The 19,382-nt window shown below is 48.0% G+C and overlaps 1 protein-coding gene across 2 annotated transcripts in view; it reads left to right on the top strand.

Moving 5' to 3' along the window:
- The first annotated feature begins 1,370 nt into the window (after window positions 1–1,370).
- EXOC3L2 (exocyst complex component 3 like 2) overlaps window positions 1,371–19,382 on the top strand; it is a 465,790-nt gene continuing 447,778 nt past the window's right edge. Inside the window, exon 1 of one of the 2 annotated variants that reach the window (XM_086938385.1) lies at window positions 1,371–1,741. The gene's annotated coding sequence lies outside the window, so the exon portion shown is untranslated. Of the gene's footprint in view, window positions 1,835–19,382 lie in introns of both variants that reach the window. The other variant, XM_086938387.1, reaches the window with a different exon arrangement.

Raw genomic sequence — 19,382 nt, 5'->3', positions numbered from 1 at the left:
ATGCAACATAAATACACTCTATCTATCACACTCACTCTATCGCCATCACTCTATCTATCGCCCTCACTCTATCTATCTATTGCTTCGCCACAGCATCACTCAGCACCACCACAGCATCACTCATGGGAAATACAACTCACTAGGTGCTACCACAGCATCAATGAACGCCACAGCATCACTCGTCGCCAACACAACATCACTCGTCGCCACCACAACATCACTCAGCACCACCACAGCATCAATCTGTGCAACCATTCAACAACTGGTTCAAATATGTTCTCTCAATGTTTCAAGCTTTATTACAAATGTCACAAAAAGATGTTAATATTTCACTTCTATTCTTGGATTTTCGTCACAATAAAATACAATTAACATATTCTTCACAATTTTTTTTTACAAAAGTTTAAGCTACTGCTATTATAAATTACAATAACTTTTATTTCAGTATTATTAAAAACTGTAAAAGCCATTGTTATTTGAAATATCAATACATCTAAGTCACGTAAATACAACACATATTGCATTACAAATGCTATAGGTGTCACATTTGCAAAAGCTAAAACTATTGGCATTGTAAATGACAAAGCTATTAATTTCGCTATTTTCAAAACCAACACATAAATAAAAAATTTGTCATTTACAGTACCAATAGCTCAAACTTTCCTAATGCGAGACCTATTGCATTGCAAATGCTTGTTTTAATGTAGATTTATATATCGCGAACTCGACCCGAAGGTAGTGGACCGCTTTACTTGAACACCGGTCGTGTTACATAAGGACACATTCATTTTTTTTGGTACACACGGGGAAATTAAGCGATTTGCCCAGCATCACAGGACTTGGACGCGACCCTGAGGCTCGAACCTTGGTTTCCCCAGCTTCAAAGTCGGTAGCTCTAGCGGTCAGACCATATTCTCTCGTTACCCTCTTAGTAAACAAATTGCCCGCATAGACTTCAATAGGCGATCCTCTTTTTAAATCTACATCACCCTTAAAAACAGCCTCCATTCACGTTAATTGGACAAACCACTAAAACTTTCGGCTTCATTATTATTTTAGACGTATGTTACATAATGCAAGATCATAAGTTCCCTTAAAACTTATTAAACGCGTGCCTCAAACTTCCGTTGTCCCTATTCCACCGGGCTTTACGCTATTTTCTACCCTTCCGGTATATTCTTCCCTCATCTAAAACTGGTGTCACTCTGTTCTCCTATTTCAACGGGTCTCAGCTTGTTAGAGCCTTGCTCTCTCCTTTCGCATTTATTCTCATACTGCGCCCTCCTTGATTTCATGTCTAATTTCACAATACCGACCTGGACGTAATTGTCCTTTGCTTTGTGTTTCCTTGTGTCACACAATGTCTCGCTCCGTGTCCAAGGCTCGTCAAACTTCCGCTCTCTAATTGCTCGAATGTTCATAACGCGATAGATCTAATCCGTCCCTCGCACCCCGCTACTAACCCCGAAACCCCTGCACCCCGCCCCACTTTATAAACGTCTTTTCCCTCAGGCAATGTGAAAGTAAAACAAGGCAGCAGTTGCCAACCTACGTCACCGGTGTCCCTGTGAACGGAAGATCAGGAGAGCATTACCTGCACTTTGTGCCAGTCTCAGGGGCAGGCTGCGAGGGCAGAGTCCACCTCTCTTGCCCGGCGTATCAACCCTGCCCGAAGGTTCTCTTCAGTGAGGTTCCAGGGTCTCTCTCAGGAAAGCCCCCGCAGGAAACGACCCCTCCACAGGTATTCAGAGCGCCTGCGGGAGGACACATTGTTTTCCCTTCTGTTGTCTGAAGGTTGAGACAGCAGCTGCGGTACCCCGTTTCCGAAGTCGAAGTACGTAGAATCCGCAACGCTGACGTGGTTTATGGTGTCATCTGCCCTTAAATGGGACGAGCAATGATGCTTTGCGCGTTCCAAACAATTCATTTATTAATGTAGACTCGACGCGCAATAATTTGAACAGATGCCAAATTCGTGCGACATCATTTAAAATGGTTTCGTTTTCATGTATTCTAGTAGCATTAGGTCTGTCTTGGAAATGTTCATACAGTTTGCTGAATCTGGGCACAAGGCTGGACCTAGGCATCCACTGACTTTGGTTTAAATGGCCACCCAACATTACCATAGTATTGCCTGGCATGCAAAGGACCTCCTTTGTAAGTAAACGTGCTCCTTGTGCAAGGATTGAATGGCATCACTCACAGTGAAGTTAGCCAAAGTGGGCGTTTTTCGCATAATAATAGATTTGCCACATTTTCCGCATAATCCACAATAATCTGCGGTATAATCTGCAGATTAAAAAAAATTGTTTCCAGTTCAAACGAATCAAAAGTTAGTCGGCACACGACTCAGCATAGTGGAAAGCCCTTTGCAAAATATTGATTAGTCGTCTTTTATGGTTTGTTGCTGTATTTGGGTGTTAAACTGGTACTAATAAAGTGAAATATTTGCCCAGACAGTGTTACCATGTGTAATAATGGCAAAATAATGAAGTAAAACTATGGCAAAATGTGCTGCATTATAGCTCATAATTTGCCTTTTCGTGCTTCATAATTTAGTCAACCCTGCTGCATAATTTGGCCCTTCCCTACCCCCAGCAGGATTGGATTGGCAAGGGCTGCAGTCAGGCATTGGGTGATGGGCCGGTGCTCCAGGGGCACTGTGGGCCGATTTGCTGGCCTCTGTTAAACAGCCCAAGAGACTGTGGGCCGAATTATTTTGTCGGTCGCAAACCTTCCGATCGCTGGTCATCCAACAAACATTGTAGGTTTAAAAGCTGACCGCCGTATTACATTAACGGCGGTCAGAGTTTAAACGAGCCGGGGAATCTGACTGGGTTCCGACAGGCTCAAGGAGCCCATCGGCCAGTCGGAATGGCCTCATAATCCCTTAAGGACAGCGCTTCCGCCGTTGGGATTGTGATATTGGTGTCCGACAGCCTTTCCACATCAGCATTTCTGACATGAAAAGGCTGTCCGAAAGCGATTATGGGGGTCCTTAGAAGGGCCCCCTTCCCCCTGGCCTTCCGTGGCTGCCCTGGGGGGCACCTATGATGCCCCCTTGAAAATCCCTGCACTGTGTCACGGTGCCTGCCACACGGTGCAGGGATTTTCATAAACTCACATTTTATTGCTGGGGCAATCCCCTGACATGCTGTAAATTGAGGATGGGGGCCTGGTGTTGCTCTGGCCTTTAGGCCATTCTCACCTCGGGCCCCCTATCTCATGTGTCCTGACCGGCCAGAAACAGTGTCGCCCCCCTGCCAGACCATCACGTTCAGGTTATGGAGGCCGTGGGGAGGATGGGAAAAGGTTGTATGATAGAGGCACGCAAGGCTAAACCACTCGTGCCTCTACAACACTGCCAGAACAATTAATGCATCTGAAAACACATTCCTTTGCCACGCAATTTCGGTGTAAAGGTATGACTAGTAAAGGAATGTGTGGTAAAGATCACACTCCAGCACCCCGCCCGGGACCCTAAAAACGACCTGGCCCCCACAGGAGCCCTAAAAACGACCCCATACCCCAAGCCTTAAACAATACCCTGACCCACCCGAGCCCTCAAAACTACCCAACCCCCCTGATCCCTAAACACAACCCAACCCGATCCCTAAAGACGACCCCAACCCCCTGAGCCCTAAAAACAATCCCCACCCATACCCTAAAAACAACTCGATGCCGGAGCTCTGAAAACAACCCAACTCAGCCCTAAAAACGACCCCCAAACCTGAGCCCCAAGAACTACCCCAACCCTTAAAAACTACCCCAAAACCCAACCCCAGCCCCATTTACCAGATCGCATCCTCTCCCGAACCTTCCTGTGCCCGCTCATCCTAGGATCTAGACCATGCACTGCCATAACCACAAATATGCATGGTTAAGGCAAGCGTGGTTCTGCTTGCGGGGAAACAGCATCCATGGCGTCAGACCGTGTTGTAAAGGCCCTGCCCCATGGGAATATGCATGGGTCCCGCATGGAGGGCAGGTGATTTTATGGTTGTTGAGTTGTTCTCACCTAAGCCCCCTTGGAGCAGCACCAGCAGTGTGCCTTTCTAGACCCCTCTACTGCAAGCTTATCTCCCTGAGTCTATGGTAGGCTGGGGAGAGGGTAAGAGAAGCGGCCTCCCTATGTAGTGTTGTCATCTCGGCCCCAGTGTCTTTTAAGCCTTGTTGGGGGTGGGGAACTTAATTAATTGGATGTGGCATCATGGTCAGAGGTGGCAGGTTCGTGTCCTGGCTTCGATCCAACATCCTGTGATTTTGTGCAAATCAGTGAATCTCCCTAACTTAAATAAAAAGGAATTTAATCTTGTGTAATGTAACAGGGCCTCATGTAAATTGCTCGAGTGCCTCTGGGACGAGCTCACACTACAAACTACAAAACAAATGACAAAACAACCAACCAGAATCTGCAAAGGCTGGACAATAATAGTTAAAGAGGACTCTTTGTACAAAAAATGTCCCTATTCCTTTTTACATGTTTTTTTCGGTGCTTGTTTAAGTTAACTATTAGATATTGATCTTTTTTTTGTTGCTTTTATCTATATTTTCAAAACAATCAACAGCACAGCAGTTTTGATAATGGAAGGTAAACATTATAGCATATGTGATCCAGAATGACATGCCAAATCAGTAATACACCTCAGTCCCTTCCCCTGACGTTCACGCACTCTCAATCAGCCATGGATCATTATGCTGCTTTGGAACACATTTTAAACTGCGTTTGCCTTATGCTTACTATTTAAATACATACTGGTCCGGGTAAAAAATACTGACTTTGGGTGATTTTCTTCTGTTTTGTACAGCGGCATAGCAAAGTCTGCCCCAGGCGGCATGAGTTTTGGGGCCGCTCTTACATGCGGCCACCACGGTGCAGCAAACTCAGGGACTGCCACGGGCAGCCAAAGTGTAGCTACACCCCTAATTTCATACCGTCCAGGACATTAAAACTTCATCCAGGTGGCAACCCTAGCCAGATAAAGTGTTGAGGCCTCTAGGCTGCTTTATTTCTCCTTGTCCGCCCACCCAAAATGCAGTGCTTCTAGTTATACCAATGTTACTGGCTCTAGAAGTTTTAAAATATTTGAGTTGCCAAACATTTCTCCAAAAAAAGGATTCGACTGAAACTAAGCAGATGATGATTCATGAAAGGGATGATCCGGGAATGTGGGCCACCTTTTATGGGAGTGCCCGGGCCTAATTGTGATCTCAACCCGATCCTGGCCACCAGTATGCTGTAATAGGTGGAAGAAAAATTGTGTATGACACTAACAGATCAATAGATGAAGAGGGCCAGCTGAAAACCACTATAAGTGAGTATACATATAATTTAAGTATTATCAAAATGTCTTGGCTAACGCCAGTACTGAAAATGCCCTTAAAGACAGCCTTTATTCTCCTTGTAGCTACTAACACTGTTATTGAATTACGGCACAATCACCACCCTGCTCTCTTTTTAAAAAAAATAAATATCATATTTTACGTATGGTCAGTTTGCTTCATATTGCACCTAATTTTATAAGCAAAGGGCCATATTCTTTGCTCAAGTGCAAGCTAGGATTCAAACTAAAATCCCTTTGCCACACAAGATTCAGTTTGACAACTGGGCTGCACCTCCTCTTTGGGGAGAAGATGAATGAAGAACAAGCCCCCTTCTACATATTTGAGTGCCACTGCCTGACATATGCTGTTTCTTCGTAAGTTGGATGTTTTCAGAGAGTAACATCCAATTGTTTAGGTCGAGCTAGAGCGCGCATGCGCTGCCGGAAAGACCTGCTGTAATCAATTAAACCACTGTATTCCCGCCTCCTACTTACCATTGGTGCACTCCAGCATCGCTCTTCTTTGCTGCCTCCTGTCTTGTTCCTGCAGCCAATACCTCACTTTCTTTCAAGGCAGCAGCGCACCGGTAAAGTATAGTGTACATACACTTGTTTAGTACATGTTCCTTACTGTGCACTGTTTTCTTTCCCTCTCTTCACTTTATATATCAGCACATACCCGCTTGTCCGACACCTCGCTTCATGTTAACAATGCTTCTTTATTTTGTTGCAGTTTGTTGAAGCGCCGCACCTCCCTCAGAGTGCACACCGACCCTGCAGCAGTAGTCCGTCTCACTCCTTCAGCACCCGCTTCTCCGACACCGCGTTTCATGATTTGGACAGCAGGGTGCTAACAATGCATGTTTATTTTAGCAAACTGCCCTAAAATAAGCAAGCATTGTTAGTACTGTGCTGTCTAAAACATGGAGTGCGGTAAATTCCAGCACTGCACTTCATGTTTTGTTCCACGACAACCGCTTCATGTTTTGGACACCAGGGTGCTAACAATGCTTGTTTATTTTAGCAAAACCGCACAAAAAACCAAGCATTGATAGCGTTGTGCTGTCTAAAACATGAAGGTTGGTAAGCTCCAAAACTGCGCTTCATGTTTTGTAAGGCACAGTGCTAACAATGCTTGTTTTTTTTAGCAGACATGCTGTCAGCTTCATGGTGTGTTTTGATTTTTTTCCTTTCCATATTGGGCCAACCCTCACCCTCCCTTACTCCGGCCGCTCTGCCTCTGCAGAACACACAGGCTGCCTCACTCCTGGTTGTGGTCAGTGCTCCTGCAGCTGCCCAACACCCGCCTTTACCACTTTCATGCTCACTGCCCAGACATGAACGAGGGGAAGGAGGAAGAGCAAGGTTCTGCGAACCTCCCAGAGGCGCGGGTCAGAAGCAACCGGTCATACTAAAAATGACACACATGGAAGTCTTGTGTGCATATCAGGTATTTTGTGATTATATTTAATAAACTAACATTTTGGATCAAAAATATTTGATGTTTTGAGGCCATTTCATACAGTAAATATGCTCCAACACTCCCCCCTCCGCCATTGCACAGACTCTGAGTGAAGTGGGCGCTCTGTTAATTAAAGAAATCTGCAGACCCTTACGCCGTATTTCCCCTCTCCTCCATTCATGCTCTTCATGTACCCTGTTACGTTTTTTGAAGCGCAGTCTCTGAACGAGCAGTAGTTAAAACAGGTGAAGGGGCTCTTTGATGATGTGTTCCTGAATTTTTAGTAGATGCGTCACACTTATTTTAAAAACGCGTTTGGTTAGCATTCAATCCTTTTGTCTTGAAGGATATGCAGAAACTACTATGCTACATAACTCTGTGCTTCAAGCAAGTCCACGCAGTCTTGTTGTGCCGCCATGTGCAATACTGTCCCCTGCGTACCGACAGTTATATCAGAAGGTGGTCTGCGGGGTAGGCTTCATACACCCTTTTTATGCCACTGCTCAGCAGTCTGGTCTTCGGTTTACCTATTGCTCAATTGCAGGGCTGGGTTCCCACCACAATCAGTGGTCGGTTGAGCTTGGGCATATGTTTGTGTCAAAGTTTGGGAGTAAGCGAAAGGGAACTTAAAAGAAAGTCATTGGCAATCGGTTTACGCGTTAACTTGCATTCAGCTTCAATCTTTGTGAAGTGCTGAAAAAACATTAATAAGAAGGGTACTCTTCTTTACAATGTGAAGGCTTCAAGAGAAAAAATATGCAAATTGCTTATTCGACACAGGATCACTGCTTCACATTTAAATAACCATAACAAGTTGAAACAACAGAAACATCGAAGTACTAGTTTTCCTCAGCTAACAACTTGCAACCAAACAACCACAAATATTAAACTTTAAAAATGCAGGGTGCAAAAACAACAGTTGATAGACAGAATGCAGAACAATGTCATACATTCACCCCAGTACGGAGATCTAAGCCTAAATCCATCGTTTTTTGCACTCCACACCACCCCAGTTCAGACATGGCCAAATGCAAATCAGCCTTGACCCTGTGCCTCATGGGAACAGTCCACCCCAAACTGCCAAGCCATGTCTTCCCTGGACTGGAATCAAGGATCCTAGGACCAGTTTCTGACTATCAGCCGTCATTAGCCAGGATAGCTTGACTCCCGTGGTGTGGAGAGAACGGACCTCACGTCTGAGCATACCCGTCCCCTCAAGGTTACGAATGCAGAAAGAACAGTTGATGGACAGAATGAAGAACAATGTCATACATTCACCCCAGTACAGAGATCTGGGCATAAATCCATAGTTTTTTTGCACTCCACACCACCCCAGTTCAGACATGGCCATATGCAAATCAGCCTTGACCCTGTGCCTCATGGGAACAGTCCAGCCCGAACTGCCAAGAAAAGGTCTTCCCTGGACCGGAATCAAGCATCCTAGGACCGGTTTCTGGCTATCAGCCGTCATCAGTGAGGATAGCTTGACTCCAGTGGTGTGGAGAGAACGGTACTCACGTCTGAGCATACCCGTGCCACTCGGGGTGACAAATGCAAAAACAACAGTTGATGGACAGAATGCAGAACAATGTCATACATTCACCACAGTACAGAGATCTAGGCCTAAATCCATCGTTTATTTGCACTCCACACCACCCCAGTTCAGACATGGCCATATGCAAACCAGCCTTGACCCTGTGCCTCATGGGAACAGTCCAGCCCGAACTGCCAAGCCATGTCTTCCCTGGACCGGAATCAAGCATCCTAGGACCGGTTTCTGGCTATCAGCCGTCATCAGCCAGGATAGCTTGACTCCAGTTGTGTGGAGAGCACGGGACTCAGGTCTGAGCATACCTGTCCCACTCGGATGACAAATGCAAAACAACAGATGATGGACAGAATACAGAACAATGTCATACATTCACCCCAGGTCAGAGATCTGGGCCTTAATCCATCGTTTTTTTGCACTCCACATCACCCCAGTTCAGACATGGCCATATGCAAATCAGCCTTGACCCTGTGCCTCATGGGAACAGTCCAGTCCGAACTGCCAGCCCATGTCTTCCCTGGACCGGAATCAAGCATCCTAGGACCGGTTTCTGGCTATCAGCCGTCATCAGCCAGGATAGCTTGACTCCAGTGGTGTGGAGAGCAAGGGACTCACATCTGAGCATACCCGTGCCACTCGGGGTGACAAATGCAAAAGTACCAGTTGATGGACAGAATGCAGAACAATGTCATACATTCACCCCAGTACAGAAATCTAGGCCTAAATCCATCGTTTATTTGCACTCCACACCACCCCAGTTCAGACATGGCCATATGCAAATCAGCTTTGACCTTGTGCCTCATGGGAACAGTCCAGCCCGAACTTCCAAGCCATGTCTTCCTTTGGACCGGAATCAAGCATCCTAGGACCGGTTTCTGGCTATCAGCCGTCATCAGCCAGGATAGCTTGACTACAGTGGTGTGGAGAGCATGGGACACATGTCTGAGCATACCCGTTCCACTCGGGTGACAAATGCAAAAACAACAGTTGATGGACAGAATGCAGAACAATGTCATACAGTCACCCCAGTACAGAGATCTGGGTGTAAATCCATCGTTTTTTGACACTCCACACCACCCCAGTTCAGACATGGCCATATGCAAATCAGCCTTGACCCTGTGCCTCATGGGAACAGGCCAGCCCGAACTGCCAAACCATGTCATCCCTGGACCAGAATCAATCATCCTAGGACCGGTTTCTGGCTATCAGCCCTCATCAGCCAGGATAGCTTGAAAGCTTGACTCCAGTGGTGTGGAGAGCACAGGACTTACGTCTGAGCATACCTGTCCCACTTGGGGTGACAAATGCAAAAACAACAGTTGATGGACAAGATGCAGAACAATGTCCTAAATTCACCCCAGTACAGAGATCTGGGTCTAAATCCATTGTTTTTTGCACTCCACACCAACCCAGTTCAGACATGGCCATATGCAAATCAGCCTTGAACCTGTGCCTCATGGGAAAAGTCCAGCCCGAACTGCCAAGCCATGTCATCCCTGGACCTGAATCAAGCATCCTAGGACCAGTTTCTGGCTATCAGCCGTCATTAGCCAGGATAGCTTGACTCTAGTGGTGTGGAGAGCACGTGACTCATGTCTGAGCATACCCGTCCCCCTCGGGGTGACGAATGCAAAAACAACAGTTGATGGACAGAATGCAAAACCATGTCATACATTCACCCCAGTACAGAGATCTGGGCCTAAATCCATCGTTTTTTTGCACTCCACACCACCCCAGTTCAGACATGGCCATATGCAAATCAGCCTTGACTTGTGCCTCATGGGAACAGTCCAGCCCGAACTGCCAAGAAAAGGTCTTCCCTGGCACGGAATCAATTATCCTAGGACCGGTTTCTGGCTATCAGCTGTCATCAGCCAGGATAACTTGACTCCAGTGCTGTGGAGAGCACGGTACTCACGTCTGAGCATACCTGTCCCACTCGGAAGACAAATGCAAAAGAACAGATGATGGACAGAATACAGAACAATGTCATACATTCACCCCAGGTCAGAGATCTGGGCCTTAATCCATCGTTTTTTTGCACTCCACACCACCCCAGTTCAGACAGGGCCATATGCAAATCAGCCTTGAACCTGTGCCTCATGGGAAAAGTCCAGCCCAAACTGCCAAGCCGTGTCTTCCCTGGACCAGAATCAAGCATCCTAGGACCGGTTTCTGGTTATCAGCCCTCATCAGCCAGGATAGCGTGACTCCAGTGGTGTGGAGAGCACGGGACTCATGTCTGAGCATACCCGTCCCCCTCAGGGTGACGAATCCAAAAACAACAGTTGATGGACAGAATGAAGAACAATGTCATACATTAACCCCAGTACAGAGATCTGGGCCTAAATCCATCGTTTTTTTGCACTCCACACCACCCCAGTTCAGACATGGCCATATGAAAATCAGTCTTGACCCTGTGCCTCATGGAAACAGTCCAGCCCGAACTGCCAAGCAATGTCTTCCCTGGACCGGAATCAAGCATCCTAGGACCGGTTTCTGGCTATCAGCCCTCATCAGCCAGGATAGCTTGACTCCAGTGGTGTGGAGAGCACATGACTTACGTCTGAGCATACCTGTCCCACTTGGGGTGACAAATGCAAAAACAACAGTTGATGGACAGAATGCAGAACAATGTCCTAAATTCACCCCAGTACAGAGATCTGGGTCTAAATCCATTGTTTTTGCACTCCACACCACCCCAGTTCAGACATGGCCATATGCAAATCAGCCTTGAACCTGTGCCTCATGGGAAACGTCCAGCCCAAACTGCCAAGCCATGTCATCCCTGGACCGGAATCAAGCATCCTAGGTCCAGTTTCTGGCTATCAGCCCTCATCAGCCAGGATAGCTTGAAAGCTTGACTCCAGTGGTGTGGAGAGCACAGGACTTACGTCTGAGCATACCTGTCCCACTTGGGGTGACAAATGCAAAAACAACAGTTGATGGACAAGATGCAGAACAATGTCCTAAATTCACCCCAGTACAGAGATCTGGGTCTAAATCCATTGTTTTTTGCACTCCACACCAACCCAGTTCAGACATGGCCATATGCAAATCAGCCTTGAACCTGTGCCTCATGGGAAAAGTCCAGCCCGAACTGCCAAGCCATGTCATCCCTGGACCTGAATCAAGCATCCTAGGACCAGTTTCTGGCTATCAGCCGTCATTAGCCAGGATAGCTTGACTCTAGTGGTGTGGAGAGCACGTGACTCATGTCTGAGCATACCCGTCCCCCTCGGGGTGACGAATGCAAAAACAACAGTTGATGGACAGAATGCAAAACCATGTCATACATTCACCCCAGTACAGAGATCTGGGCCTAAATCCATCGTTTTTTTGCACTCCACACCACCCCAGTTCAGACATGGCCATATGCAAATCAGCCTTGACTTGTGCCTCATGGGAACAGTCCAGCCCGAACTGCCAAGAAAAGGTCTTCCCTGGCACGGAATCAATTATCCTAGGACCGGTTTCTGGCTATCAGCTGTCATCAGCCAGGATAACTTGACTCCAGTGCTGTGGAGAGCACGGTACTCACGTCTGAGCATACCTGTCCCACTCGGAAGACAAATGCAAAAGAACAGATGATGGACAGAATACAGAACAATGTCATACATTCACCCCAGGTCAGAGATCTGGGCCTTAATCCATCGTTTTTTTGCACTCCACACCACCCCAGTTCAGACAGGGCCATATGCAAATCAGCCTTGAACCTGTGCCTCATGGGAAAAGTCCAGCCCAAACTGCCAAGCCGTGTCTTCCCTGGACCAGAATCAAGCATCCTAGGACCGGTTTCTGGTTATCAGCCCTCATCAGCCAGGATAGCGTGACTCCAGTGGTGTGGAGAGCACGGGACTCACGTCTGAGCATACCCGTCCCCCTCAGGGTGACGAATCCAAAAACAACAGTTGATGGACAGAATGAAGAACAATGTCATACATTAACCCCAGTACAGAGATCTGGGCCTAAATCCATCGTTTTTTTGCACTCCACACCACCCCAGTTCAGACATGGCCATATGAAAATCAGTCTTGACCCTGTGCCTCATGGAAACAGTCCAGCCCGAACTGCCAAGCAATGTCTTCCCTGGACCGGAATCAAGCATCCTAGGACCGGTTTCTGGCTATCAGCCCTCATCAGCCAGGATAGCTTGACTCCAGTGGTGTGGAGAGCACATGACTTACGTCTGAGCATACCTGTCCCACTTGGGGTGACAAATGCAAAAACAACAGTTGATGGACAGAATGCAGAACAATGTCCTAAATTCACCCCAGTACAGAGATCTGGGTCTAAATCCATTGTTTTTGCACTCCACACCACCCCAGTTCAGACATGGCCATATGCAAATCAGCCTTGAACCTGTGCCTCATGGGAAACGTCCAGCCCAAACTGCCAAGCCATGTCATCCCTGGACCGGAATCAAGCATCCTAGGTCCAGTTTCTGGCTATCAGCCGTCATTACCCAGGATAGCTAGACTCTAGTGGTGTGGAGAGCACGGGACTCATGTCTGAGCATACCCGTCCCCCTCGGGGTGACGAATGCTAAAACAACAGTTGATGGACAGAATGCAAAACAATGTCATACATTCACCCCAGTACAGAGATCTGGGCCTAAATCCATCGTTTTTTTTGCACTCCACACCACCCCAGTTCAGACATGGCCATATGCAAATCAGCCTTGACCCTGTGCCTCATGGGAACAGTCCAGTCCGAACTGCCAGCCCATGTCTTCCCTGGACCGGAATCAAGCATCCTAGGACCGGTTTCTGGCTATCAGCCGTCATCAGCCAAGATAGCTTGACTCCAGTGCTGTGGAGAGCACGGTACTCACGTCTGAGCATACCTGTCCCACTCGGATGACAAATGCAAAACAACAGATGATGGACAGAATACAGAACAATGTCATACATTCACCCCAGGTCAGAGATCTGGGACTTAATCCATCGTTTTTTTGCACTCCACATCACCCCAGTTCAGACATGGCCATATGCAAATCAGCCTTGACCCTGTGCCTCATGGGAACAGTCCAGTCCGAACTGCCAGCCCATGTCTTCCCTGGACCGGAATCAAGCATCCTAGGACCGGTTTCTGGCTATCAGCCGTCATCAGCCAGGATAGCTTGACTCCAGTGGTGTGGAGAGCAAGGGACTCACATCTGAGCATACCCGTGCCACTCGGGGTGACAAATGCAAAAGTACCAGTTGATGGACAGAATGCAGAACAATGTCATACATTCACCCCAGTACAGAAATCTAGGCCTAAATCCATTGTTTATTTGCACTCCACACCACCCCAGTTCAGACATGGCCATATGCAAATCAGCTTTGACCTTGTGCCTCATGGGAACAGTCCAGCCCGAACTTCCAAGCCATGTCTTCCTTTGGACCGGAATCAAGCATCCTAGGACCGGTTTCTGGCTATCAGCCGTCATCAGCCAGGATAGCTTGACTACAGTGGTGTGGAGAGCATGGGACACATGTCTGAGCATACCCGTTCCACTCGGGTGACAAATGCAAAAACAACAGTTGATGGACAGAATGCAGAACAATGTTATACAGTCACCCCAGTACAGAGATCTGGGTGTAAATCCATCGTTTTTTGACACTCCACACCACCCCAGTTCAGACATGGCCATATGCAAATCAGCCTTGACCCTGTGCCTCATGGGAACAGGCCAGCCCGAACTGCCAAACCATGTCATCCCTGGACCAGAATCAATCATCCTAGGACCGGTTTCTGGCTATCAGCCCTCATCAGCCAGGATAGCTTGACTCCAGTGGTGTGGAGAGCACAGGACTTACGTCTGAGCATACCTGTCCCACTTGGGGTGACAAATGCAAAAACAACAGTTGATGGACAAGATGCAGAACAATGTCCTAAATTCACCCCAGTACAGAGATCTGGGTCTAAATCCATTGTTTTTTGCACTCCACACCAACCCAGTTCAGACATGGCCATATGCAAATCAGCCTTGAACCTGTGCCTCATGGGAAAAGTCCAGCCCGAACTGCCAAGCCATGTCATCCCTGGACCTGAATCAAGCATCCTAGGACCAGTTTCTGGCTATCAGCCGTCATTAGCCAAGATAGCTTGACTCTAGTGGTGTGGAGAGCACGTGACTCATGTCTGAGCATACCCGTCCCCCTCGGGGTGACGAATGCAAAAACAACAGTTGATGGACAGAATGCAAAACCATGTCATACATTCACCCCAGTACAGAGATCTGGGCCTAAATCCATCGTTTTTTTGCACTCCACACCACCCCAGTTCAGACATGGCCATATGCAAATCAGCCTTGACTTGTGCCTCATGGGAACAGTCCAGCCCGAACTGCCAAGAAAAGGTCTTCCCTGGCACGGAATCAATTATCCTAGGACCGGTTTCTGGCTATCAGCTGTCATCAGCCAGGATAACTTGACTCCAGTGCTGTGGAGAGCACGGTACTCACGTCTGAGCATACCTGTCCCACTCGGAAGACAAATGCAAAAGAACAGATGATGGACAGAATACAGAACAATGTCATACATTCACCCCAGGTCAGAGATCTGGGCCTTAATCCATCGTTTTTTTGCACTCCACACCACCCCAGTTCAGACATGACCATATGCAAATCAGCCTTGACCCTGTGCCTCATGGGAACAGTCCTGTCCGAACTGCCAGCCCATGTCTTCCCTGGACCGGAATCAAGCATCCTAGGATCGGTTTCTGGCTATCAGCTGTCATCAGCCAGGATAACTTGACTCCAGTGCTGTGGAGAGCACGGTACTCACATCTGAGCATACCCATCCCACTCGGGGTGACAAATGCAAAAACAACAGATGATGGACAGAATGCAGAACAATGTCATACATTAACCCCAGTACAGAGATCTGGGACTAAATCCATCGTTTTTAGACAATCCATACCACCCCAGTTCAGACATGGCCATATGCAAATCAGCCTTGACCCTGTGCTTCATGGGAACAGGCCAGCCCGAACTGCCAAGCCATGTCATTCCTGGACCAGAATCAATCATCCTAGGACCGGTTTCTGGCTATCAGCCGTCATCAGCCAGGATAGCTTGACTCCAGTGGTGTGGAGAGCCGGGACTCAAGTCTGAGCATACCTGTCCCACTTGGGGTGACAAATGCAAAAACAACAGTTGATGGACAAGATGCAGAACAATTTCATACATTAACCCCAGTACAGAGATCTGGGCCTAAATCCATAGTTTTTTTGCACTCCACACCACCCCAGTTCAGATATGGCCATATGTAAATTAGCCTTGACCCTGTGCCTCATGGGAACAGTCCAGCCCGAACTGCCAAGCCAGGTCTTCCCTGGACCGGAATCAATCATCCTAGGACCGGTTTCTGGCTATCAGCCATCATCGGCCAGGATAGCTTGACTCCAGTGGTGTGAATAGCACTGGACTCACGTCTGAGCTTACCCATCCCACTCGGGGTGACAAATGCAAAAACAACAGATGATGGACCGAATGCAGACCAATGTCATACATTCACCCCAGTACAGAGATCTGGGACTAAATCCACAGTTTTTAGACAATCCATACCACCCCAGTTCAGACATGGCCATATGCAAATCAGCCTTGACCCTGTGCTTCATGGGAACAGGCCAGCCCGAACTGCCAAGCCATGTCATTCCTGGACCAGAATCAATCATCCTAGGACCGGTTTCTGGCTATCAGCCATCATCAGCCAGGATAGCTTGACTCCAGTGGTGTGGAGGGCACGGGACTCACGTCTGAGCATACCCGTGCCACTTGGGATGACACATGCAAAAACAACAGTTGATGGATAGAATGCAGAACAATTTCATACATTCACCCGAGTACAGAGTTCTGGGCCTAAATCCATCATTTTTTTGCACTCCACACCACCCCAGTTCAGACATGGCCATATGCCAATCAGCCTTGACTATGTGCCTCATGAGAACAGTCCAGCCCGAACTGCCAAGCCATGTCTTCCCTGGACCAGAATCAAGCATCCTAGAACGGTGATGGATTAAACCCAGATCTGTTGACTGGGTGTGAGTGTTTGATTGGTTCAGATGCTCCGTCCATCACCACCCCTTTTGTACCGCTTTGTTCGCCATAAGTGGGCAGGGTATGCTCAGACTTGAGACCCTTGCTCACTTTGCCACTGGATTCAAGCAAGCCTTGTTGAAGACGGCTGGAATGCCAGAAACCGGTCCTAGGAAGCTTGTTTCCGGTCCATGGAAGGCATGGCTTGGCAGTTCGGGCTGGACTGTTCCCATGAGGCACAGGGTCAGACTGATTTGCATATAGCCATGTCTGAACTGGGGTGGCAGAATGGGCTAAAGAACGGTAATAGATTAAACCCAAATCTGTTCACTGGGTGTGAGTGTTTGATTGGTTCAAATGCTCCGTCCATCACAACCCCCTTTTGTACCCATTTGTTCGCCATAAGTTGGCAGGGTATGCTCAGACGTGAGTCCATTGCTCACTTTGCCACTGGATTCAAGCAAGCCTGGCTGAAGACGGCTGGAATGCCAGAGACCGGTCCTAGGAAGCTTGTTTCCGGTCCAGGGAAGGCATGGCTTGGCAGTTTGGGCTGGACTGTTCCCATGAGGCATAGGGTCAGACTGATTTGCATATGGCCATGTCTAAACTGGGGTGGCAGAGTGGGCTAAAGAACAGTGATGGATTAAACCCAGATCTGTTGACTGGGTGTGAGTGTTTGATTAGTTCAGATGCTGCGTCCATCACCGCCCCCTTTTGTACCGCTTTGTTCGCCATAAGTTGGCAGGGTATGCTCAGACTTGGGCCCTTGCTCACTTTGCCACTGGATTCAAGTAAGCCTGGCTGAAGATGGCTGGAATGCCAGAAACCAGTCCTAGGAAGCTTTTTTCCGGTCCAGGGAAGGCATGGCTTGGCAGTTAGGGCTGGTCTGTTCCCATGAGGCACAGGGTCAGACTGATTTGCATATGGCCATGTCTGAACTGGGGTGGCAGAGTGGGGTAAAGAACAGTGATGGATTAAACCCAGATCTGTTGACTGGGTGTGAGTGTTTGATTAGTTCAGATGCTCCGTCCATCACCACCCCCTTTTGTAGCGCTTTGTTCGCCATAAGTTGGCTGGGTTTGCTCAGACGTGAATCCCTTGCTCACTTTGCCACTGGTTTCAAGCAAGCCTGGTTGAAGACGGCTGGAATGCCAGAAACCGGTCCTAGGAAGCTTGTTTCCGGTCCATGGAAGGCATGGCTTGGCAGTTCGGGCTGGACTGTTCCCATGAAGCACAGGGTCAGACTGACTTGCATATAGCCATGTCTGAACTGGGGTGGCAGAGTGGGCTAAAGAACGGTAATGGATTAAACCCAAATCTGTTCACTGGGTGTGAGTGTTTGATTGGTTCAGATGCTCCGTCCATCACCACCCCCTTTTGTACCGCTTTGTTCGCCATAAGTTGGCAGGGTATGCTCAGACGTGAGTCCATTGCTCACTTTGCCACTGGATTCAAGCAAGCCTGGCTGAAGACGGCTGGAATGCCAGAAACCGGTCCTAGGAAGCTTGTTTCCGGTCCAGGGAAGGCATGGCTTGGCAGTTCGGGCTGGACTGTTCCCATGAGGCACAGGGTCAGACTGATTTGCATATGGCCATGTCTGAACTGGGGTGGCAGAGTGGGCTAAAGAACGGTGATGGATTAAACTCAAATCTGTTGACTGGGTGTGAGTGTTTGATTGGTTCAGATGCTCCGTCAATCACCACCCCCTTTTGTACCGCTTTGTTTGCCATAAGATGGCAGGGTATGCTCAAAAGTGAGTCCCTTGCTCTCTTTTCCACTGGATTCAAGCAAGCCTGGCTGAAGACGGCTGGAATGCCAGAAACCGGTCCTAGGAAGCTTGTTTCCGGTCCAGGGGAGGCATGGCTTGGCAGTTCGGGCTGGACTGTTCCCATGAGGCACAGGGTCAGACTGATTTGCATATGGCCATGTCTGAACTGGGGTGGCAGAGTGGGCTAAAAAACGGTGATGGATTAAACCCAGATCTGTTGACTGGGTGTGAGATTTTGATTGGTTCAGATGCTCTGTCCATCACCACCCTCTTTTGTACTGCTTTGTTCACCATATGTTGGGAGGGTATGCTCAGACGTGAGTCCCTTGCTCACTTTGCCACTGGATTTAAGCAAGCATGGCTGAAGACGGCTGGAATGCCAGAAACCGGTCCTAGGAAGCTTGTTTCCGGTCCAGGGAAGGCACGGCTTGGCAGTTCGGGCTGGACTGTTCCTATGAGGCACAGGGTCAGACTGATTTGCATATGGCCATGTCTGAACTGGGGTGGCAGAGTGGGCTAAAGAACGGTGATGGATTAAACCCAGATCCGTTGACTGGGTGTGAGTGTTTGATTGGTTCAGATGCTCCGTCCATCACCACCCCCTTTTGTACCACTTAAAAATGCAGGAGGCAAAAAAAACCTTTAATTCAAAAATAATACACACACAATACAAAGTGCGTTATAGTTGGTAAATATGTGTCAGCAATATCGATGCAGCCTATTAAGACGTGTTAGCGCAGTAAACTGCCTGCCCACATTAAAGCCTTGCTGGTCTACATACACTACTGAGGGAATAACGCTCTTCATGCATTTTGCAAAGATTCATCTGAACATCCTACAGTTTGCGTTTAGTAAGTATATCAGTTTGTACGAACAAAGACTCACACCTCGGCCATTACCATGGTCTGCCCATCACAACAGCACCCTCAAACACACCCACCCTTCTTGTTAAATCCCTTACTATTTTTTGCCATTTCACTTCCACCCTTTCCTTATGTTTGTCTCTGTAAAGCAGCCTAAAGTCCCACACTCATATTTCGCTTTTGACTCATAGTACCTACAACCCCACCACTCACCTTCCATTTGCTCATATTTGCAGAGCCCCAACCTGCCAAAATACACAAAAATTTGGCTAATCAATAATACTCAAGCAGATAGAAAGCTATGTAACACAAGCTTACAGTTCAAGTGTCGATGGTATGGCCCAGCCTAGCCTCCTCTGGGCTCTGACAGGCGCAGACGGCCCACCCTTG

This window comes from Lissotriton vulgaris, chromosome 9 (genome assembly GCF_964263255.1).
Source record: "Lissotriton vulgaris chromosome 9, aLisVul1.2, whole genome shotgun sequence".
NCBI lineage: Eukaryota > Metazoa > Chordata > Amphibia > Caudata > Salamandridae > Lissotriton > Lissotriton vulgaris.
This window is presented reverse-complemented; position numbering and strand designations above follow the sequence as displayed.